The following is a 23,982-nucleotide window of genomic DNA, read 5'->3' on the forward strand; positions in this document are numbered from 1 at the left end:
GGGGAGGCCTGTTTTTTTAAAAAAAACTTGGGCTCTGTCTGCTTACTCAATCATTTACTGAAATACTTTCATAACATTTTTCTGCATACCTACACTTCCCTCCAATTCTTGGTCCCACTCAGATTGCAACATTTTTTTCTTTTTTACCTAACAAAACATCTTGGAGATATTTTTGAGATCAGTTTATGAAGACCTCCCTCAATCTTTTTAATGACTGGATTGATTTTCATTGTATGGATATATTTATCATAATTTATTTAAGAGTCCTCTATTAATAAATATCTTTGTTGTTTCTATTCTTTCACTTTTACAATCAATGATGTAATATAAAGTCTTGTACATATGTAATTTCTTGTTTGTTCCATCTTTGTTGAGGTGTGATTGACAAATAAAAATTGTATATATTTGAGGTATACTGTGTGTGTTTGATAGATGTATACATTGTGAAATGATTACCGAAATCAAGCTAATTAACATATCCATCACCTCACATCGTTACCACCCTGTGTGTGTATGTGTGATAACAACTCTCAAGATCTCCTTTTCAGCAAATTTCAAGTATACATCTTACATCCTTATTAAGTATAATCACCATGCTGTACATTAGGTCTCCAGAAATTATTCATCTTGTAACTGAAAGTTGGTACTCTTTCCATCATCAGACAGCAACACTCTGGTGTCTTTTCACTTGTGAAATTCTACATCCTCTTAGTGTTTCCCTTTGTCATCTGTTTTATCATTTCCATAATCATTTATACACGAAGCCAACCCACAGTGGGGAAAATTAATGCTTCAAATCATAAATTCAGAAAGGCATTGGACACTTAGTTAGAAGCCGAGCCAGAGATAAAGCGTATTCTAGAATATGATTTTACAATAAAAACAAAAGAATTTACAAACATCTTGAAACTATGGGTGAGGGAGTTTCCCAATTATATCTGACAAGCGGGGATTGGTAAATAAAAGTTACTTCAGTGTCATGTCTCAGTCAGTGGTGACTGCTATAACAGAATATCATAGATCGGTAAGCAACAGAAATTTATTTCCCACAGTTCTCGACATTGAGAGTCCAAGGGCAGGGCGCCAACAGATCCGGTGTCTGGTGAAGGCTCCCTTCATGGCTTGCAGACAGCTGCCTTCTCGCTGTGTTCTCACTGGCAAAGAGAGATTATCTTCCTCATGTCTTTTCTTATAAGGGCGTTAATTCCAGCGTGTGAATTCCATTCTCTTGACCTCTCAAAGTCCCCACCTCCAAATACCGTCACACTGGGGATTAGGCATCAACATCTGAATTTTAGGGGACACAAACATTCAATCGGTAGCAGCCCATTATAAATGTTTACTATGTGTAAAATGTCACTGCTTTTGCTCTATCTAGTGCCAGTCTCGCTAGGGGGATTCAGATGCTGTTGCAGTAATAGCAGTAGTCTAAATGTAACTAACCGTCGCCTGCATCTGCTAGTACAAGAACGTGGGTGCCTCTAAATTCCACCCAAGTATTTTTGGGAGTCTCCTGCTAATGATGCGTTTTCATAAACAAATTCGCTCATGCAGCAGAAATATTATTTGTTTCAGTTTAAGCATTTTAAAACGAACCTGGCCCTGGCTGGCGTAAGCCTCCGGAGCCGTAATAGTCATCTGTGGTTCACAGGTGTGGCACTCCGCAAGGAGTCTCTAGGGCGACATGGCTGAAATTCTGCTGAGTGTAGAGTTTGGGGATATAGTGAAATGGTTCTTTCAGCTCTTCTTTTAGCTTCTCGGACACCAAGCCAAGATGAAGCTTTCTAAGAAACCAAACCGAAGACGCTACAGTAATTAACTTTTGGAAGAAGACGAGGACAACGTCTGCTGTGTCCTTAGCCCTGTCTCTCGGGTCTTTTCTCCTAAACATCTTCCTCTCCTCATCTGCACTTTCGCATTCCAAAATAAAAGCAAAAGACAAAAACACTTCAGTCCCTACAGCGCCTCGTCTTCGCTCCAGCAATTACATCATCCAGGTGGCAATGCAGAGGGGCCCACACCCCTCAACAGAGTCTCGGCTGCCCATGTCCAGGTTCACTGTCTTCCCTTGCACGGACACCTTCTCAGGAAAACGTGAAAAGAGGAAAGGCTCGGTCTTATTATTTCAGCCACAGACTATGTAACAAGTACTTTTCAGCCCCCTGCTGGGTTAAAAATCACACCAATCCAGACAGTATGCAGTTTATTACAGGCCTGTTCCCACTGGGACAGCAGAAACAGCTAATATTATTGTTTTAAATATATTGAAGCCAAGCTTTTTTTTTTGAGATTATTTTTTGTTAGTACAAGCCAATAAGACCAACTTGCTCCTTTTTTTGTACTTCAGAACAATTGGGAGGTGTTTGGGTTTTTTGGTTTTTTGTTTTTTTTTTTTAATTTCAACTGACTCATTTGGTGGGTATAAATTCACATGTCAGCATGTGGTCTGACCAATGTGACCTATCCATTAGGAAAAAAAAAAAAAACATAACATTTTCAAATTAAGGTATATTCAGTCATACATTCTTGTTTTAATTTTTCCGTATTCTTTAAAATGTATTAACCAGTACCAGACCATATAAGTAAAGATTATGTGCCTGAGATTGCCAGAGTAGGAAGATTAGTCAACTTCGGTCTCATTGTTTCATTTGGGATAATTTGGTCATTTCAGACAACTTAAGTAAAGGAGGGTCTTATTGCAAGAAGAGAGGAATATTTTCTTAGGCTTGAAAATGCCCACCTAGGGAAATCCATATCTGTTGGTAAGTAAATACTTGCTTGCGCTGGCTCTGTTTTCCACTTCTCCTCAACCCCACCCTGATGGTCTCTCTCTTCTACTTTCCTTTGTGCCTTTGCTCCAGCCTCTGGTTTCTTGTGGCAGGCTGGCTCTCACTGTTTACTCACCAGTCCTCATGGCCCAAAAAGGCTGCTCTAAGCCAGTCTTTTAGTTGAAGGAGAATCTGCGGAACAAGAGAGTCTCTTAGGCTTTTGTGATTTATATCTGAGTTCTTCAGGTTGAATCAGATGTCTCTGATCTGCCGTAATTAAAATAGTTATTCAAGCTCTCTGTTTAGCAAACCCCGTGAAAGTACCTGTCAGAATTAACAAATCTGACCCTAGTCCCCTAACAGGTGGTGAGGTGAGAGACAAACTATTCACCTTACTGAACCTGGACATCATTTAGTTTTGCACAGATGTGCCCCATAGAGATGGGACTAATAATCTCAAGATTCAAATGTGTAATGTTTATTTTTTTAAAGAAAAATAAGCGAGGAGGAATTATTACAGTATTTTTCGATGTATCAGTGGAGGCGCCATTTATTTTTAACCAAATATATATCAATTAAAAGCATGCAAATAATTCCTTTGACCTAGTAATTCCACTTCTCAGAATGTATACAAAAGAAATCATAACTATACTCAAAATACTATAGATAAAAGTGTTCGGTATAGATATGTGTAACTGGAAAAAAAGCATGTATCTATTAATAGGAATTTCAATGACAAATTTATGTTCCATGCATGTGGTCAGCTATCATTTAGCCTTTAAATATCATCTTTTTGAAGACTATTTACTAAATGGTAAAATGGTCATAACATGCTAAAGGAAAAAAGCAAAATACAAATGTATGTCTGCTCTCAATTTCATCTTAAATTATTTGCATATAATTGATTTAAAGAAGATGAGAAGAAAATGCATCAAAATTTTAATAGTGATTATTTCTGAATAGTGGAGACACGGGTAATTTTAAATTTCTTCTTGATTGTTAATTTATCTTTCTAATTGTCTAAGACAGACATATATCATTTTTATAATATAGAATATGTTTTCAATACCTATTCTAATGGCTTTGTTGCCTGAATTTTCTGGTTAGTGACTTCGGCCTTCTATCTCATAACAGTGAGTTCGATAAAATGAACACTGAAGTGGAAAAGAGAGAGAGAAGAAAATAGCGAAAAACTATCATGAAACATGACCAGAGTTTGCTTTTATTTTTCAGCTCATCCTTTGTTCTTGTGGGGAGGGACCCATGGAAACCAGCAATTTGTGTGGAACGAGCATCTGACAGTTGCCATTTATTTTTTTATTCTTTATCATAAATGCCCCGGCCTAATGTTTGTGATCACCAATAGTAAATTATGCATTGCTGCTGCTTCCGATACGTGGGGAGACAGACAGGGTTTGTGAAAATGGTAATGTCAACATTTTAAAAAAATAAATAGTTAAGTTTATTATTATAGTAGAGTGTTGACAAGCATGGCAGAGATTAAAAATGTAGTCCCTTTTTGAAATAAATTATTCAGCATTTTGACTGGCAGAAGATTTATTTGGCAGTAATTTCTTGGTTAAAATTCCCTGAGGTTTGTTTATAGGGCTATTTTGGTTCTTTATTTTAAGTGTATCAGCATTTTTCCACGGCTTCAAGCTATTCTCATCACAGCATGTAGGAAGTTAATAGGTAGCACAGAAGCTCATTACTTTAATTCTAGTAAAAAAAATATAATTGGCTAAAGAAGCAAAGGCACTAACACCATCTCTTCTCGTATCCTAAAGGGCCGATGAGGAAGGTCACAAACTCAGACTCTTTATAGCAATCAGGACCATCGGTCTCCATGACCAAAAGGATGGGCCCAGACACACTCAGTTCCAAATAATCTACAGGCACCGCCTGTTGATGTGGAATGAGGGCCACCAGGAATTTTGTTTTTTTAATGTGACAAAACTTTATAAGATAGCTTTAAGGAGCAGAAAAGGAATGCAGTTCCATTTAAGGTGGTTACCCACCTAGATTACACACTTATTCTGGTGGTGCCACCAGTCTTCAAAACATCTGTGGAATTCCTGTTTGGAATCACTCTCAAAGATAATTTATGAAATGCATCAGAAAATTAGTCTTGTTAGCTTCTAATTACATACGAATAGATTAAAAAGTTAGATTACTCAGTTTATTTACTAGCCCAGGCTCCAGATGCCTTTTGCATTTTCTAAATAACAGATGCTCTCACAAAACCAAAGCTCACCACCAATAAATCCTTCAGAACCACATGCTTTGGTCTAAAACAAGAATTCCAATAAAAGAATTCCAAAAAGGATTAGAATAATGGCAGAGTCATTGGAATAAATGTGCAGCCTTCTAACCTAGCAACTCTGAACGAGGTATTTGGACATGTCAGATAAGACACACTTTAATTTAAAGAAAAAACAAAAACAAAAACCTAGCATTCTCTCATTCAACTGGTAGTGAGTACCAGGCACTGTTCCAGGAGTTATAGAAGAAAACATGCAACAGGTTTAGCTTTAGCTCTATAGTGATACCAATCTTGAGATAACCAATTTTAAGAAGTGATCTAAAATGCTATTTTTGAATTATGCTAATTTGAACAATCTCAGAAAAATTGAGGGGAAGTTTTGACATTCTTTTTTTCTTTCTTTCTTTTTCTTTTCTTTGTGTGTGTGTGTGTGTGTGTGTGTGCGCGCGCGCGCGCAAGACTTTGAAGCATAGCAGCTAAATTTAATTTGTATGCCGACATAGCCTCTGAGAATCTGAGAAACTCCTTCAGCTGGAATATGCAACCAAAGCTACTTACCTACTTCATAGTAGTTCCTGTGAAGTAAAGGACTAAACCCTTAAAACACTATTTAATTAAAGTATCTTTGCCATAATCTGTAGCAACACCAACATTTCCTCTGCTTGAGGGGTGTCCCAGGTTTCATCCCTTTAACAAAGAAGCAAAAATAGTTCAGGAAGGTCTGTTAAAGTTAATTTGGTTTCAGTCAACCAATACAATTTAGACACCAGGGATGGGACTGAGACATGAGGATACAAAAATGAATGCTGATGAGATTTCTTCAGTTGCAAGAAACTTATCCAAGTAACTGTCCACGTTACTTTAACTTTTGGGTTGTTACTGAGAATGTAATAGGGATGCACACTCTCCCTCTTCCCAGCTAGGACCAGTTCTGGAAGCACATCCCCAACTCTGCCTGTCTGGATATTCTGGAGATCTCCTAACCTTAGTGGTGTCTTGAGGTGGGGCAAATAATCTTGCTCATGAGATGAGAGTATCTTGGCAGACATTATCTAAAAAGACAAGCAGCTTAATGTTCTCACCCAGAAGATCACCAGAATCTTAGCAAAACAGAATTGCAGTGCAGCAGGAATGTCAAAGCACACGTCACGCCACAAAGCATCATTTTATGTTGGGTGGAGTCCTTGGTCCCTCATGGAAATTCAAGTTTGCCACTCAGAGGGTTCCTCTCATTTTTAAAACCAACCACCTCCAAATTTGGGGGGAAAGGACATCCAGCTGATTCCCTAGAACCGGGTCCCCTTTTCCCTGCCCCATTTCCCAAGCCCACCCTCCTCTCCTTTAGGTCCTCAAGTACTGGTCCATATGAGAGAATAACCTTACACAGTTTTTTCATAGATGACGTCATCATTACAGTGATGTTCTACCCCCTCTGCCTACTGTACTTCCCGGTCCCCCAACCACAAATCTCCTTGATGAGCAAGGAGCACGATATTGTTGGAACTGAATCTTAGATTAAAGAAATTTACTCATCCAACCAAGGGATTCTCTCTTTGTTAGAAATTATCAACCAACTATTCCCAACTCTCTGAAAATATTAACCATTATATCCAACTGTCTAAAGAGCCATTCCTAAAGTCTCATCAATCCAAATTAGTTCCTCCCCACTGGCTTGAAAAATAAAGATGTTTTACCTCTCATTGGAAGTAAATATCCTTTTTGACATATAAGCCTATGAATATGCCATTAGTGTATAAATTCTCCTTTATGGTTATTATTATATAAATGAGTAGTGAGTCTAATGGAAATCTAAGTATAAAATTGATACTGTCTATTCTGTATATTAAATTAATTTGAAATAGGAAATGTATATTCAGTAAACTTAAATTACTCAGGTTAATGGTGCAAGGTAGGTAAGAATTCAAAATGATGTCTTCTCATTTAGGAAAGATTTGTGAATGAAAAGATAGAATTTAAATTGATCTGTGCCATTGTCTTTTTCTGTGACCTTATTAATAGCCCTATGATCTTTAGGGATATATTATTAAATCAAGCAGACTTGCACTGTCTTTGATATTCCAAGCACCTTACGGCCAGGAATTTAGGAAATAAATGATTGGAACAGAAATTGTCTTCAATTTTGTTCGAAATCTAAAGATAACGATGCATATTTTTTTCTTTGCCATCCAGAAAAGAGTTCCCAAAGAATCTTTATTCCTAACATTCTAACGCATCTATTTTAAATGTTATGAATGATATATTTAATCTTTCAAAGTATCTTATAATTGCATCATCAGAATATAGGTAAACTTTAGTCACCAGCTTACAGCTTTATTCTTTGTACATATATAATGTTTAATATATATCAAGCATTGCATTTGGCTTTGAGAATATAAAGATGAAGGCACAGACTCTGCACAAAGAACTCAAAGTCTATCTTGGAAGACAGAGGGACAAATGACTAATTATAATAGAATGTGACGAATACATTAGTGAAAATATGGACAAAGTGCTTTGGAAGCATAGAGGAGATAGTAAATAATATATTTTTGAAAAACTGAGAGTTAGTCAAAGTTATATTAGCCACTTTTGAACTAGGCTGGAATGGCAATTTGTAAAGCGGATGAATTATGTGTACAAACACACACATACACAAGTACAATTTCAGACTTCACCAAAAAGTTGTATTATGTTTCTATTTCACAGCTGAGAAAATCAAGAAAATCTTGGTCAGTTTCAGGGCCATTGATGCTCAACCTACCAGAGTCTGACACGTCTATTCATTTTTCTGCCCGGTTTGCTAGAGAATATTTTGCAAGAGTGGACCTTGTGACTTCCAAGCACTCAGAAAAATGTTGTTTGACCACTGAACAAATTCTTCTTGATTGCTTTGGATTAAGAATGGCTACTCTGCTGAAATTAAGCCAAAATGGCATTCAGGAAGCAAGGTTTTTGTTTGAACAGAACGTAAATTGAAGCTGGAAACGAGGACTCCTTCAGCACCCTGTTTTGAAGCACTCTGTAGTCTGTGTGTTCGACCACCAAATCTTGGCCTCCAGACCTCAGGAATATGGCTTTGCAAATCTGCTTCTTCCAAATGCATGCTTCCCATTGCTTTCACTCTGTGGCTGGCTTCTAAGCCCGCTCCAAGAATGCGATGCAAAACTATTATTTCATGGAATATTATATAATTCTTTCTAATGGAAGGCCACTAAAATTACCAAATTCCATTGATTACCAAGCCATCTAAAAAGTGACCAATGGCTAACAATTTGAATGGTCCATAAAAAGAAAGATAAGTGGAATGATTTCAAACCAAATACAGTTCCCTTCATGGCCCTGAATAGGGTTTTTTCTCTTGGGACAGATATATAAAGATTATCTGAATGATGACTGAAGAATGAGAAGCACTATTACTTCTGCGATGTGTCTCTTGATAAACAAACCACCCCAGAGGTGACGGTGGTCAGTCAGGCCTCAAAGATGCATTAACTCACTGTAGGATCTTGGTTGAGCTAATGTAACTTCTTCTTAGCTTAGGTAATCCACCTATAAGAATAAATTAAGAAAACTATATTGAATTTTTAAGCACTCCTATAAATGATGATATAAGAGTAAAGAAAAACCATTTTCATTTCACTGAAATACAGTATCGCTATGGACTGAATGTTTGTGACCCCCCCCCCCACCTCACCAACATTCATATCTTGAAGCCCTAAAGTGATGGTATTTGGAGGTGAGGGTTTTGAGAGGTAATTAGGTCATGAGAGTGGGGTCTACGAGATGAGACTAGTGTCCTTATATGAAAAAGAAGAAGAGAGATGGTCCTCTCTCCATGCGAGGGTACAAGCAGAAGACATCATCCGCAACCAGAAAGTGGGCCTTCACTAGGTATCAGATCTGCTGGTTCTCCAATTGTCTCGGTCTCCAAAACTGTGAAAAATAAATGCTTGCATTTTAAGCCAATCGGTCTATGGCAATTTATTACAGCAGCCTGAACTAAACTGAATATTGTTTATAAAACAAAGTGATACATTAGGTGAGATTCTCACACTTTCGAAATTAGAAACTCTTTGTTTTGGCTTTGTGACATCTTTACATTTGTCCTTTTTTTCAAGTATAGATAGATACAGATGATAGATATAGATAGATAATGATAATGATAGAAGATAGATAGATAGATAGATAGATAGATAGATAGATAGATAGATAGAAAGATTGATAGATAGATGATAGATGACATTTTTAATGATAAAGGTGATACATGCCCATAGTAGGAATAGCATAGTACACCATATTACCTCTGCAAGACAATATAGACAAATGAAACAGATGAAATAGACTGGGAGAAAGTATTTTAAATACTTGTAACTTACATGATAGACTACACGAGAAACCCCAGCAGACTGGCAGGGGGAACCTGCAGAAAAGTGGGCATGTAGACAGTTCACAGAAGAGAAAATCCAAATAGCTAACTAGTATGTAAACAAACGCTTGGACTAGCTAGTAATTTTGAAAAACGCAAATGTTTGAGAAGATGGATTGGCTTCACAGGCCTTGCATCGGGACCGCCCATCCTTGTCTGCTGAAGAAGTACTGAAGGAGCAAATAGATACGCTTTGAACAAGAACACACGTTGGCCACTCTCTCTTACCTGTACTTCGTCCAGCCCTAGGCACGAGGCCCTGCTGAGTCTCAGGCCTCACTTTGGACTTGACTGTTTCCCATCATAACATCGACAAATGGATATGATTTTGTGAGGCTTTGGACACCCTAAGTTATTTGCCTGTACCCTCCCTATGGCACTCATCGTATGTTGCCTTCTTCTGTAGTTCTTTGTAGATTTGTCCTGCAACTTTTCTCCAAAGGCAGGAACTCTTATTCATCTAGAATTCTCCGCAGCACTAGCACAATATCTTATACATAACAGGAGTCTGGCCAATATTTATTGAATTGAATTAAGTGGCAATGTGGCATGCTAAGCTCCCAGCTAGAAGCCAGGAAATCACACAGATGAAGAAAATGAAGGGGGAAAAATATGACGAAATTGAACAAGATCAGCGGTTTCTGAAATGCGCTCCACAGGACGCAAACACTACCTAACTAAAGGGTCCTGGGTCAGGTAATTGCAGAGAGTACCACATGATATACCCCCACCCACCCAACCCCCTGGGAATCCTGAGCAGTGGTGTGCTGGAGCACGAGTGTTTCAGCTTCCAAAAATCCATCGTTAAATTTTTAGAATGTTGTGGGCCGATTGTTAAACATGGTCATTACTAAAAGTTAAATAATATAACTTACAATTAAATAAGTTATGTTTAAAATGAGGATAATAATTACTCGAAACGATACTTCCTAAATTATGTTACTATGTTTTGCTTTTATGTATGCTACCAGGCATCTAATCGCACCTTCACAATCATTGATGCTGCATTAGGCACTTAAAACCGACTGTGCTGGAAATATTAACACCACAGAAATCAGCAGATGATACAAAGGAGGGTTTTTCTCCAAAGAACTGATTGTTAAACATTTGGCAGCATACTCCTGGTCACAAACATAGCAGTTTATTAAAATTCCTGACAGTCCTACAGTAAACACACCTGCTGCTCGACTGTCTAAATCATTGTTCTGGACTTTATTTGATAATGAAATTCTTTTAATGCATATCTACTAACATCCTGAAACAAATACTTTGGGAAAAACTGGACTAGACAACCTCTAAGGCTTTCTCTAGTTCTTAATGATGCTTGTAAATGACAAGCCTTAACATACAAACTTCCTTTCCAAACATCTTAGCTTTTCAATTTATTGAGGATGTGGATAAGGTTAGTCAATGCTACCGTTAAAAATAAAGTCAAAATTACTTAAAGGGATTCCTACTTCCTGAGAAATATTAATTGATTTATTTATGATGCCTTGGTTCAAAGCAATTTGGTGAAGGGCAGAATGTCACACAGAAAGATTTGATTTTTATTCCATCTGTGAGCAAGGAACTCAAAGCCTAACTCTTATTTTCTTCATCGGTAAAATGGGGGCACTATATAGGGTTTTTGAGAAAGCCGGCAAGGTTATGTATGAAGAGTTACACGGATAGCCGCACGGTTACAAACGAAAGGAAATACGATTCAGGTGTTTCTCTCTGAAAGTGGTGTGATAAATATGGTTTATGAACTATCTTTAGTTGAGTTTGCCAGATCTCAGAAATCTTCTTCCAAATTCCCATAGCGAAGTGAATAAAACCCTGGCTCAAACTCCAAAGTAAACTAACCATGTTCCAAGCCACAGCTCAAATGTGATTGTTAAGATGCCTCCTGGCTCCCTGGCGGAGCTCATGGGGAACTGCAGATATATTTTCAAAAGATCTAATCAAAGCCAATTGTAGCCAAACAGATAGTAAATGTGAATGTCCTAGTGGTCCCAAGACAGATGGAATTTGTGGCCAGGTGTTTTCAAGCAGTGGCCCTTGTCATTATGAACAGTTACAGTTCAGAGAGGCCGCGTATGATTAAACATAAGCCAAGACAAAGATAATTTCGTCTCCGGGTCAGCTTAATGTGGCATACATCCACTTTAGAATAACATTCTCATAAACACGGACATCTTCCTTTTTTGCTAAGGGTCTAAGTCCGTTACCTTGCCCCTTAGGAGGTCACTTTCAAAGACGAGGATCAGGAGAGGGGAGGAGAGGAAGGAGGAAAAACTACAGCTCCTTCTCTTCCCCTCTTCCATCCCTAAGCACACAAAAGAGTGGCAAAGTGCGCAGCGCGAGCTTCCTGCTTTGGCTGGTCCCCACCCAGGGACTGGGGTCTTCATCTGCTTTTGCCTACAGCGGTGATGTTCTAGCAACCAGATGAGCAACCAGAACGGCATGGACAGCAGCTGACCAGAAGGGACACCAGCTCTGGTGCGGTGAGGGGCATCCTGGAGGCCCAACCTGGGTGCCTAGAGCAACAGGGGCCATGGTGAGGAAGGAGCCTCAGGGAAACAGCTAATCGCCAGTGCAAGGGGATGTATTTCAAGTTTTAACACCTGTTGTGAGCATACCAGAGCATAGAGGCTGAACGCCAGCCGGGCTTCCTTATGTGCCGTAGTGTTCGGTGCTTTCATTTCATGATTGTCATCTTACCTCACCCTCATAACAGCCCTATTGGATAAGAACTCTCACCCTTTTATTGTAAATGAACCCTTACACCGTAGATGGTCAAGTTGCTAACAAAGCCACACAACGAATAATTGAGTAGGGTCAAATCGACACACAGGTCTGTCTGGCTCCCCAAATGCGAGACACCAAAGTGGTTGGACACACAGCCTCTGCAACCTCGAAGCCTCGATTTGAACCCCATCTCTGTCACTTAGCTAGCTGGGTGACCTTATTAGATAAGTTACTCAGCACCTGCGTGCCTCAGTCTTCTTATCTTTGCAGTGAAATAATGACGTTTTCCTCAGAGTTTCGTTGGAGAAGTAAGTGGGCCATAAAGTCCTTGGACTAGCTTAACATGCAGCGATCAATAAATGCTAGACTTTTCTTGTCCTTGCGTCCTTCACGACTGCCACCCAAGCTTGACATATGCCTGGCCTGGATCTTCCTAGGTCAGTGGATCTAAACTCTACTTCTTAATTTCACCTCGTTACTACCCCCAGGCCAACCAATGCCTATCTAAGAAAACGGATTCGTTAGACTTCACTTCAGTCTTGAATATATCATTTCAAAGATAATATTAGGTACTTTTCCTACCTGCTAACTCTTCATTACACTTTGATTTTCACTTTAATTTCACTTAATTGACTGACTTATCAACTAGACGAAGTCTCTAGTGCTGAGAGAAGAGAATAGAAGAAGGTTGATTGAGGAGTATGGGGACTTAAGGACAAAGTTAACTTGCGTAGGGTCCTGACTTAGACATTTTTTTTTTTAATTGAATGTTTTAATAGGTTTTTGTATTATTCAGGTACGGTCAGGCTGACAGATCAAGAGATGATTACCACTGAAAAGAGAGTCTCTTACTCACTATTCCCAAGAGTGTGAGAGTCCAGTAAAGGAGGTTTTGGGATACAGATCCAGATTAATTGGTTTGTATTTGAAAAAACGCATTTGTGGGTGAGTCGTTTGCCACCTCTTGGAACTGGCCAGCTCTGGGAGAGTCAGTTCTTCCAGACTCAGCAAGGCCCCACAAGTCAAAGCATCAGAAAATAAAGGACATGGTTTACATACCGAAGCTCAGGCGCTAGACATCCGTGATAGAGGAAGGGATGATTTGGGAAAGGGAAGTAAAGGAGCACCGCCTCCACGGAAGCACCTGTGCAGGTGCTCTCACCTGACTCTCGTCTCTCCCCTCATCATCACCCCATCTCCAGCGGGGGCCTCTGGAACTAGTCCTTTCTACTTGCCCACCTCTTCTTCTCCATGAACTGTGTCTTGCTACTCCTGCTCGCCTCTTCCCATCCCCCTCCACAAACACCTTGTTGTCAGGCTCTCACCAACTCTGACCGGGGCCTGGAAGACCTCCTGTTTCTCCATTCTTGCTCCCCCAGAATACGGCAGCAGCTCCATCGCACTTAAACCCTTTCCATTACAAACAGGCCTTTTACGGAACATCCACGGGGCAGCAAAGACATATAGAGATTCACAATGGGGTGCATTCATCGCTGAAAGATGAACTTCTGGGCATGGACTTCCATTTCAATGGGCTTTGTCAGTGATCTCTGCCTTCCTAAAAGGGCAGGGCCAGGGCAGAGCTCTGAGGCTAGCCAGGCTCAGCTTTCAAGCAAATAGCCTAAATGCCTTCTGGGGACAGTGGAAGCCCACTGAGTCATCTCTGTGCTGTGCCAGCATGAGCAGAAGCTCCAAGAGACACCAAGGCCACACCCCAGAGGTGCCATTTACACCCCTCACTTTGTGGTACTGGCAAACTCTGTGTGAATCATTTGCAAAGTTAACTGGGAGAAGAACAATACCGCAGGATCTGGATGGCAAACGGTTTCCACGGATTCTGGGGCTTTTATGAGGTCTGTCTGCTAGGAGCCAGTTTAACGTGGATGAGTAGAAGGCAGCCACGTTTCACTCCCCCTGACCTTTCATAAATAGAAACAAAGCCTTAAATATAAAACTATCAGTTTTCTTCCTTTTTGGTAACATTCTGATGTTCTGTCTTAGGCTTGGAAAGATTTCCAGGAGGTTCCCTCAGCTAGAGGCGTTTACTTGTAATAAACTGAAGTATACAGAAGTGAGGCAAACATGAGTATCATTACATAATTGTTTTCTCATTGAGAAACCTTCCTACGTGAGATATTTCAGACTACTTTGGACAAGGAACACTTCCCTCTACGCTTAAAAAAAAAAAAAGAAAAGAAAAGAAAAGAAAAGGCCTAACAAAACGTGCTATCTGAAAAACTGTACAAGAATTGGCTTTTAATATTCTGGGGTTTTTTAATGGTTTATATCTCAGTATTGCTCTATACAATATTCAATTTGAGGTTTTACAATAAATATGTATTTAGACACCTCTACTAAGTAATAAGTAAGCCCAGATTATCAGCAGTTATTATAAAACCCAGACTTCGTCGAATAGATTTTTTTCAATCCCTTTTCTCTCAGAGTACTTGTAAAAATGAAGTCCAAAGGCCTGAGTTTTCCCAACTTCCCAACACAATTGCTGCTTCTCCGGAGCACGTCTTCCAACTTCCCCTCTTTGCTCTCTGCCTACTCATTCTGCCCACCTGGAAGGACCCCCATCCTTTCGCCTGCGAACCTCCTACCCGCCCCATGGTTGAGTCCATTTCTTCTCGGGCCATTGCAGCCTGAACCTACGACTCCTCCCTTCCGATGCAGAGCAATGACCGTTGACAGCAAGGCTTTGGCAGTTAGCCCGGGACAGCCACAAAGTAGTTCTTCCCCTGCTCTCTTTTAATATGTCACTTAAAAACTTTAATGCTGTTTAATTCTTCCCCGAGTTACATCTTATCTCCCCAACTGGACTATCAGTTCCTAAAAGACCAGCACTATCCCTTCTATTTTTGTATTTCTCAGAGATCCCGGCAGAGTGGTCTTAGACAGTCATCTAACTACTGTGAGTTCTCTTTTTCCTCTCCACTTAACCCTTTACTGCCTATTTTCCATGAGTCCATGTAAATTTTCACTAAATGCCACATGCTTTACTTCTTTCTGGTAATTTGAAACTCTCGGTTCTGTTTGTTTTGGAACCTGAAACACATGTAAACTGTACTGTGACGAACTTTCTTTAAAATGAAATTCGAAGATTTGAGTAAATGAGTTCTTTCCCATCAATGACGTTTAAAAAGTTATAGACATATATGTCGTAGCTTAGTCGATTACCTCTCAAATATGTCTAACCCATATTTCCATATCCCGTCGTAGTCCAGCTTTCTCGTGAAGCAAAAGGATCCGAAACATTTCCACAGCTGTGACTCCACGAAGGCAAGCGAGGTGCTCTCGAGCTGGGGAGGCTGAATTTACCCCTATTCATTTCATCTCCAGAAATATTAGAGGGTTCAGCTAACTCTGCGTCATTGAAATATACCAGGGAGCCCCAACCTATGGAATGGTGAGAAAGGTTTTTATTTCATTGCCAGGCTTGAAACCAGACCTGGTTCGTACTGCGAATTCAGTTACATGAGCAAAAGAGGTTTTCTTTTCCACTTGAAAAGGAGCTGTTATATCCCCTAGCTGGCATAGGTTTAACGAAAGAGGTCTAGAAGCCATGTGTTGGCTGCCTCTACTCTTCATGGAACAGCATGTGTGTTTCGGCGGCTTAAAACATAGCATAAATCTGGGAATCTGGCTTTCACACTTAGGGACAGAGCCACCGTGAGTGTCCTGGGTCTATCTGTAGGTATTCTCTCCCTCTAGCCCTGCGACCCAGAAGCATAGCCCTCTCTGCCCCAGCACAGAGGGCCACCGAATACAGCTGGAGTTGCCCAGAAGAATGCGGAGAATGTCTTTGAGTTCCCTAATCTGGTACGCGGATCAGGAGGTCCCTAATCTGGTGGGTGCTCCACACCAAAAGAAGCAGAGGTGACTTTATTGCTGTGTTTGAAGAAGCCTTGGGGTGTCTCAGCTGCCTGCGGTCAAGTTTCAAATGCTACCATTACAGAGAGAGCCCTTTGCGTTAGCCACCATCTCTTATTAAAATGCAACACACACACACACACACACACACACACACACACACACACACACACACACCCCTGAGGCCCGAGGAGGTAACACACAGCTGATACCCCAGGCCTGACCTTCACAAGGCCTGCCTGAGACAGAGGGCCTGAGTCCCACAGGATCACTTCGTGAGGCACACGTCTGTGTCGGCTCAGGCTGCTGTGACAAAATACTGCAGACTGAGGGTCTTCAACAACAGACATCTTTTTTCTCACAGTTCTGGAGGCTGTGGTTCCATGCAGCTTCTAGACTTCTAGAGAACTCTTGCAGATTGAAGTCCAAGATCAAGGTGCCTGCAGATTCGGTTTCTAGTGAGTCTACCTTCCCTCTGTGTCCTTACATGGCAGAGAGAGAGAGAGGCCGCTGGTGTCTTTCTTTAATCCCGTGATGGGGCTCTGACTTCATCTGAACCTAATCTCCCCTGAAAGGCCCCACCTCCAAATGCCATCACATTCAGGCTTAGCGGGGGAGGGGTGCACAAACTGTCCATCACAGCATGAGAACTAAGAAACATGGCAAGGACGTGTCAGTTCATGGTCAGCCATGCAGCTGGAAGGTCATGAGGCAGAATCAAGCCTACAAAAGCCCTGTCGGAGACAAGCCGCAGTGGGAGCAGGGAGTGAAGTCAGTAAGAAGAGATTGGAAGTTGCTTTTGCTATGAGGCAACATCCAGAGGTGGGTTGAGGTTTGCTTCCGGCAGGGCACAGAAATGGATCCCACACTTCTGGCTGCTGAGGGGCCCAGCGCCTCCTTCCAGCTCCAGACCAGCCTAATAGCGTCCTGTCCCAGGATGTTATTGACTTAATTTTAATGTATTTTCTTATCACAAGCTTCCCTTTACCTGAGTTCGTCTGAGTCAAGGCTGACGAGAATAGCCATTGGGATCGAGGACCATCCCGAGGGCCAACTGCAGCGGAGAGAGATAAGAGCAGACCCCCGTGGAAAGAGGACTCTCGCGGATTGAATTATGTTCCCCAAAAAGATATGCTGAAGTCCTAATGCTTGGAATTGGTGAATGGAGACTTATTGGAAAATAGGGTCTTTGCAGAGGTAATTAAGTTGTAAGTGAAGATGACGCCATATTTGGCTAGGGTGGGCCTTTAATTTAGTGTGGCTAGCGTCATTATGAAAAGAAAAGAGACACAACCACAGACAAACAGGGAGGATGCCATGTGATGATGGAGGCAGAGACTGGAGCCATGCAGTTGCAAGCCAAGGGGCGCCAAGGACGGCGGGCAGACACGAGACGCGGGAGCAAAGGCATGGGGCGGACTCTTCTCCGGACCTTCAGAGAGGGCAAGGCCCTGCTGATGCCTTGATTTCAGACTTCTGGCCCGAAAGGATACATTTCTGTTGTTCTAAGCCACCCAGTTTTGGTACTTTGTTACAGCAGTCACAGGAAACTAACACAGCTGCTCTTAGAGGGTGTGAACAGGTGTTACAGCAGGAGACTTCACATCCAGCATTGTAAAGATGCTGCCTGCCTGCCTGCCTGCCGGCTGGAGGTGGGGAATGCAAAGCAGGCTCCACTTGGTGTTGCTGCCTGTCACCCCAGCAGCACTCAAGGAAATGCTGGAAAGTCCCATGCGTGAATGGTGGCTACAAGCAAAGAAGGAGGAGGAGGAGGAGGAGGAGGAGGAGGAGGAGGAGGAGGAGGAGGAGGAGGAGGAGGAGGAGAAGGAGGAGGAGGAGAGTGAAGAGGAGGAGGGAGGAGGGGAAGAGAAGAAGTGGAGGACAAGGAAGAGGGAGTAAGAGGAGGCAGAAGGGGTTAGGTTAGGAAGAGGGAAGAGAGAGGAGGAGGAGGAGAAGCAAAGGGGGTGGGGAGTAGGGAAAGGAAAGGGGAAAGGGGGGAGGGAGGAGGAGAGAGATGAGGAGGACCTGTGCCATGTAAGGTAGCATATACACAGGTGCCTGGGGTGAAAAGCTAGATGTCTTTGGGGGGCACTGTTCAGGATATGTACGAGGAGTCTTTGAGTAAGTACATACCATGCAGGTACATAAATGTGTCTTTCTCTTCTACGAGTTAAAAAAAAGTCGTCTTTAAATTGGTGAGATCATAACATGGAGCCTACTTTCCACATGTATTCTACTCCTTTCTCCATTCGACCCCCTGTATAATGCCCTGGAAAAAAGAAACAACCACCTGATAACCTCGATGATTAAACAACCTCAATCACTGACTTTAACAAGTGTGTGCTGAGCCAGCATTGTGGCTTAGCAAATTTCCTTTGCTTCATTGTTCACACAGGGCCCTGCAGAATGCTGTAATCACTAGACAGTCAAGCATGGCCTGAAACTGGCAGTTTGCACTACAGTGTTGTGGCACAAAACAAAAGGTCAATTCAGAGGAGAAAAAAATCAGTCAAGTTTGTTGTTTGGCTTTCACGCAGGCAATACAATCACTTGATTGATGGACTCATTTTTTCGTAGTTATTTTAGCACCTTATAACTGCAAGCTAAGTGTGTGATTTATATAACGTTGCAGTAGTGTATTTACAGGGTTATCAAAAGTCTTAATTCATCTATGAAACCAACATTAACCACTCCCAACACTCTTATTTACCTATAGCACACCCCAACCCTCACCCACCTTCACTCACCACCTCCTTCCTACCTTTCTCTTTTAGCCCAACGCAAAGCTCTTCATCCAATTGGGTCACTAATTTATTATCTTTTTTATTCAATCAGTATTCTCTGAATGTCTATTGTGTGGCCAGGGTTTGAGCTAGATTCCAAGGCAAGAAATGTAGCAGGGAACAGAATGAGGCAAACAACATTTTTTAGCAAGAAAATCTAAAGGTCCCCTACCGGTCTGGGTGAACCAAGAGTTCGGAGAGGATTGGGAGTTCTGGGAGGAGTCATTTGAGTGGCTTGCTTTCGTATTCTCAGGCCACTGTAGGGAACCGTTAGGAACTGGTAGGAACTGTTCATGAGAAGGAAAGCAGTACTAGGTCTTTCTGTGGTTTGCTCACACCTCACAGAAACCTCTGTGTGTGCACATACGTAAATTTGCAGAAGTGTTCCACAGGAGAGGCAATGTGACCAAACAGCAGCTGAGGGTCTGGACCCACGAACTAGGTTGTTCCGTAGTGTTTTCGGCCTTGGAAAAGTACGGCTCTGAGATAAGGGAAGGAAACTAGCTACACAGCCTGAGAAGAAAGTGCAAAGAACCAACTGGAAATAAGATTCTATGTGAAGACACATAAAGACGTACCAGGGGACAAAAATTCAGTCGAGAGTTTCCATCTGCCTTCTGAATATGACCTCAGTGGTTTGGGCCCAACTCATGGAATCAGAGGTCTTAGAGGAATCCACTCAACACAGTGATATTCAAAGAATAGCTGAGTTACTATGTAAGCATTTGCAGACATAAACGTATATAACGATTCTATATTTCATTACTCCCTCTCCTTTTTTAAAAAAAAAATTTGGTTGACCTTTGAAATACTAAAAAAAAAAATGGTATAAAAAGTGTGTATTATGAAAGTAGCTTCAATATCCAGCTACTACCTAAAGTTTCCATTGTGAGTTATAAAGCAGGACATATAAAAGGATGGCCCCGCAATTCCATGAAGCCCGTGGCTGGTTGTAATGGTTCTTAAGGCTAACAAAATATAAGATGAAGCTTTCTGGGAAGAGTTTCATTGATTGTGGCATGATATCATTAAACTAATGGATGTAGAGTACTAAAATTGGGGTTTTCTGCTTCCAGATCTCTTTTTTTTTCTTTTTCTTTTCTTTTTTTTTCTTTATTTTTAGGCAAGGCAACTCTTAGTTGACCTCACAGATTGCAAGGACCTTGTCAGCTTACAATCTCTTATTTTTTATTTTTTATGCCTACAGTACCTAACCTTCCTAGGTGGTCTTTCATCCAAGTACTAACCAGGCCTGACCCTGCTTAGCTTCCCAGATCTGACTGGATTGGGCTTGTTCAGGGTGGCATGGCTGCCATAGACCCAGATCTCTTACTGATATCAGTTATTATGCTTTGAGCCCTTGCCTTTATTTCTTTCTTCCTCGTCTTTAAAATAAAGGATTTGGACTAGATGATTCCTTGTAAGTTCACAGACTTTGTGGTTTCCTTCACTGTCAGGAAAGCCACCTTTTTGAGAACCACTGATTTTATTAGAAATTATCTAATAGATTGGAAGGCTCTGTCAGTAGGAAAGGATCCCTGAGGTCCCAAAAGGGGACACCACTGGGAAGAAACGGGGAGTCTGGACTGATAACCCAGACTCAACTCCTGGACCAGGTGGATGGAAAAAGGAGGGTGGAGGGAACGGGGATGGCAGAGCCTGCACACACAGCCCTTCCTGCACAGCGATGGGCTCTGGGATCATTTGGTGAAACATATGAGCATAAACTTAAAAATAAATCTGCATCAATGGTGCCATCAACACCTGGCCGACCTAGATTCAAAGAAATACCCTTAAAGCATTGGACAAAGACGAGTCGGATGGCACAGTTCTATTTTCAACAGTGTAACCACTGCAGAGCTGAAAATAGATCATGGCTACCATAAACTGAAAGCCACTACAGAGTAATCAGACTTTCTAGTTCTTTACCTCCTGGCATGTGGGGACATGGCAGACCCTTTGGACTGAATAAGCCTCCGGGATGCTTAAGTAACTGTGGGAGTGGGGATAAAGGAGATCAAGAGCAAGAAATATGAACTTCCCGCTTAAGGAGGGAAATGATGGCTCCATCATGTCACTGGAGAAATAAAATAAAAGACGTGTGACTATATTTGTACCTAAAGAGAGTGACATGGATAATTTTCATCTGGCTGTGAATATCCAAAGCCGAATGGCATACTCAGACAATTATCAGGATGATTGCTGTAGCTACCAGAATATCTTAGCATAAGGAAAGAGAGTGCCCTGTATAAGGAAAAGAAATCGGAGTGGAGGAGGTGATGCACTCAGGGTAGAGAGAAGGGAGAGATGAGGATGGAGACGGCAGGGCCACAAGAGGACCACCTTCTAGGTTCTAAGATTTGCAGGGTCTTCCTTTTCTTGCCATACAGATGGCCTGAAAGGGCTTTCAGACCAGAACTCTGGGTTATAACTGATGTGCATTAATGTAACCAATCTCTTGCAGATAATTTGCATGTCTGGATAGATAAATATTCCTCTCAAAGATCTGCAAGTTTTCATACTAGAAAAATTATGAAGGGCATTTTCTTTTGGTCCTCAGTTCACTAAAGGACTATGATACCAAATTGCTCTTGCATAAAGGTATAGTTACGTAGTTGGTAAAAGGCCAATTAAAGTGAATCCTTTAAAAACAGGGACCAAAATTTCACACTAAATATAAAACCAGCTGGATAGGAACTTAAATAATAACATAAAAACTTATACAAGATAAATTTATACCACATTTAACAAAATTTAGGCAAAATTGCAATTATGCTTTGATTTAAAAAAAAAAAAAAGATAAATTGCATGAATTTTTTTTTTCAAGGAGTTATTATATTTCAAACAAATTACAAGGTAGCCTAATAAGACATATTTATGTCTTGATATTTACATTTGTTTTTTCAGTATGGCCATAAAGAAAGTAATTAGAAAAATGTATAGGACATCATCAATTTCCCCCAGGTTGCCCTTAGTCCTCTGATAATCGAATCATCATCCGCCTAGGAATATAGGCTGGCCTTGCCTATACTAGATTTTTCTCCTTCGATTGTTCATCAGTTTAACTCTGCTAGACTCTCATTGTTCAAAACTGTGGGTATGATTCCAACAATTCTCCAATATTACCTTCATCAACTTTATGAGTTCCTAAAGCTTTTGTATTTGTATTACTGTTGTATGTTAACAACATCTGAACATCTGCAAGAGACAGGCCACAAAAGGCCCCAGTGTGATGAGCTGAGAAATACTCTAGTGTTTAGCAGAGACGGTTGTTATTGTAAGGCCCAGTTTCTCAAGTGGTCAGATCATTAGTGAATATTTTCAGGCTTTGATGGTTTTTGCTTCCCTCTGACTTTGGCTTCCCTATGCATCTTGCAACCTCATAACTGTAGAGACTCCTCTAATGAATGCGGGATAACAAGGACCCCCTATAATTTGAAACTCATATTATCTCAGAAACCAAGTTCTTCATCCAACCCAAAAGCCAATTTAGCCTCTAATACAGGCAGACTGGGGTACAATAGTTTGTTTGCAACTGTATTCACTCTCATTCGTGAATGATTTTTATGACAAAATGCTTCTGGGTTGTGACTATACCAGGAAAGTATCTTCCCTTCCAGCCAGAAGGCAACAAGCAACAATAGCGGCCTCCTGGGCACCAGAAACTCATTAACTCTACTCTAAAATGAATGACGGCACTGATTATAAAATTCCTTCTGGCACTAAAGGTTTATGGCAAAGTGACTATGTCAGCAGAAGACACATCTTTGGGTGGGTCATCCCAAGCGTGCTAAAGCCGGGAGCCATAAGCATTGATGAGGGCACTGACAGACCCTTCTCCTGACTCATACCAACTTCCTTAGTTAGTTTCCAAAATGTGTAATTTTAATTCTAATGATGACTCAAGTCTGCTCCAATTTTTGATTTGTGAACTTTGGATTTATCACTGTAATAACTAGGCAAAATGTTTTTTTCATATTAATGACAAAACTATTATTTCTAATGAGGTGCAAAATGTATTGTATCTGAGAGTACCGGTAACCACTGAATTACAACTAAAATGGTTTTATCTTTTAAACCATAAGAAGTCAATGACCTTACTTCTATTAAGTGAAACTGAGACCCTATTTGTGTAAATCAAATCCATGTCATTAAAAAACAACTTGATCACAAAATGAATTTACAACTCTAATCATGTTTATTCTACTTTAAAAAAAATAATATTAAAAAGCTACATTGGGAGCATCTAGAACTATCATCCTGTCATAAATAACTAAAAAAATGGACAAAATATAAAAAATAGGTATTTTCTGACATTGTACAACAAGCAGTGCAAGACTGTTCTTCCTGAGAAGAAGAAAAGAAATGAAGGGAGACCTACCATTGGCAAGGATTTCTGCTGAGAAGAACTTGCTGGGCTTCAATGCAAGGAGGCAAAATGCAAACAGAACTTGGTTATCTTGCTGAGTTGAGGAGTCAAAGACATAAATTTGGGGAGTCCAAGGCATCCATGTGACGTAGAGTACGTGAAAGGACGAAGACGTGTAGAGAAGAAATCAGAAATTCACGTGGGGGCCCCTGGAGCCTTTAACTGAATGCCAGTCTGTGCCTGTGTTGGGTGAAAACCCACAAGGCCAGGCAAGAATGACTTCCAGGAAAAGTACACACACACAATTTCCAGAGTTCAAACAAGGGTTGGTACTTTTTCAGGTTCTCATCAGACGAAATAAAGAAATCGCGCTGAATATACAGGACATTTAATAGATGTTCCCGGGAGGCCACGCCTTAAAAATACACCTCACTTAGATCTAGAGTAAAGGCTAATTTAGCCGTATCTCAAAAGAATTTAAAAATAAAACACAAAGGAAATTAAACCAAATGCAAGTAACTTAGCTGCTTGCCATAAAACATCCCACACTCTTTATAAGAAAATAAGAAAATCCGACACTTAACCGTGTAAAATTCATGATGTCCAATACTCAGTCAAAAAGTTCCAGGCATGCAAAAAAAAAAAAAAAGAAAAAAGAAAAGAAAAAGAAAAACAATTAACCTATAGCAAGAAACCCAAAAATGATAGAAATGGAATTAGTCGTCAAGGGTTTTTAAACTGCTAATACAAACATGGTAGTCCTCCCTTAT

General features: G+C 40.8%; 2 long non-coding RNA genes across 2 annotated transcripts; both read right to left on the reverse strand.

Moving 5' to 3' along the window:
- Nucleotides 1-521: 521 nt before the first annotated feature.
- On the reverse strand, nt 522-3,993 carry LOC118603834. The gene is made up of 3 exons (XR_004951322.1): nt 3,838-3,993; nt 1,597-2,960; nt 522-1,287 (listed from the first exon to the last, which is right to left on the reverse strand). It is a non-coding gene; the product is annotated as an uncharacterized LOC118603834 (long non-coding RNA).
- A 1,486-nt stretch (nt 3,994-5,479) lies between these two features.
- Nucleotides 5,480-23,599, reverse strand: LOC107518443. Its single transcript, XR_004951321.1, has 4 exons — nt 23,225-23,599; nt 7,793-8,580; nt 6,016-6,083; nt 5,480-5,718 (listed from the first exon to the last, which is right to left on the reverse strand). It is a non-coding gene; the product is annotated as an uncharacterized LOC107518443 (long non-coding RNA).
- Nucleotides 23,600-23,982: the final 383 nt, after the last annotated feature.

Source organism: Rousettus aegyptiacus, unplaced genomic scaffold, assembly GCF_014176215.1.
Source record: "Rousettus aegyptiacus isolate mRouAeg1 unplaced genomic scaffold, mRouAeg1.p scaffold_m13_p_1, whole genome shotgun sequence".
NCBI lineage: Eukaryota > Metazoa > Chordata > Mammalia > Chiroptera > Pteropodidae > Rousettus > Rousettus aegyptiacus.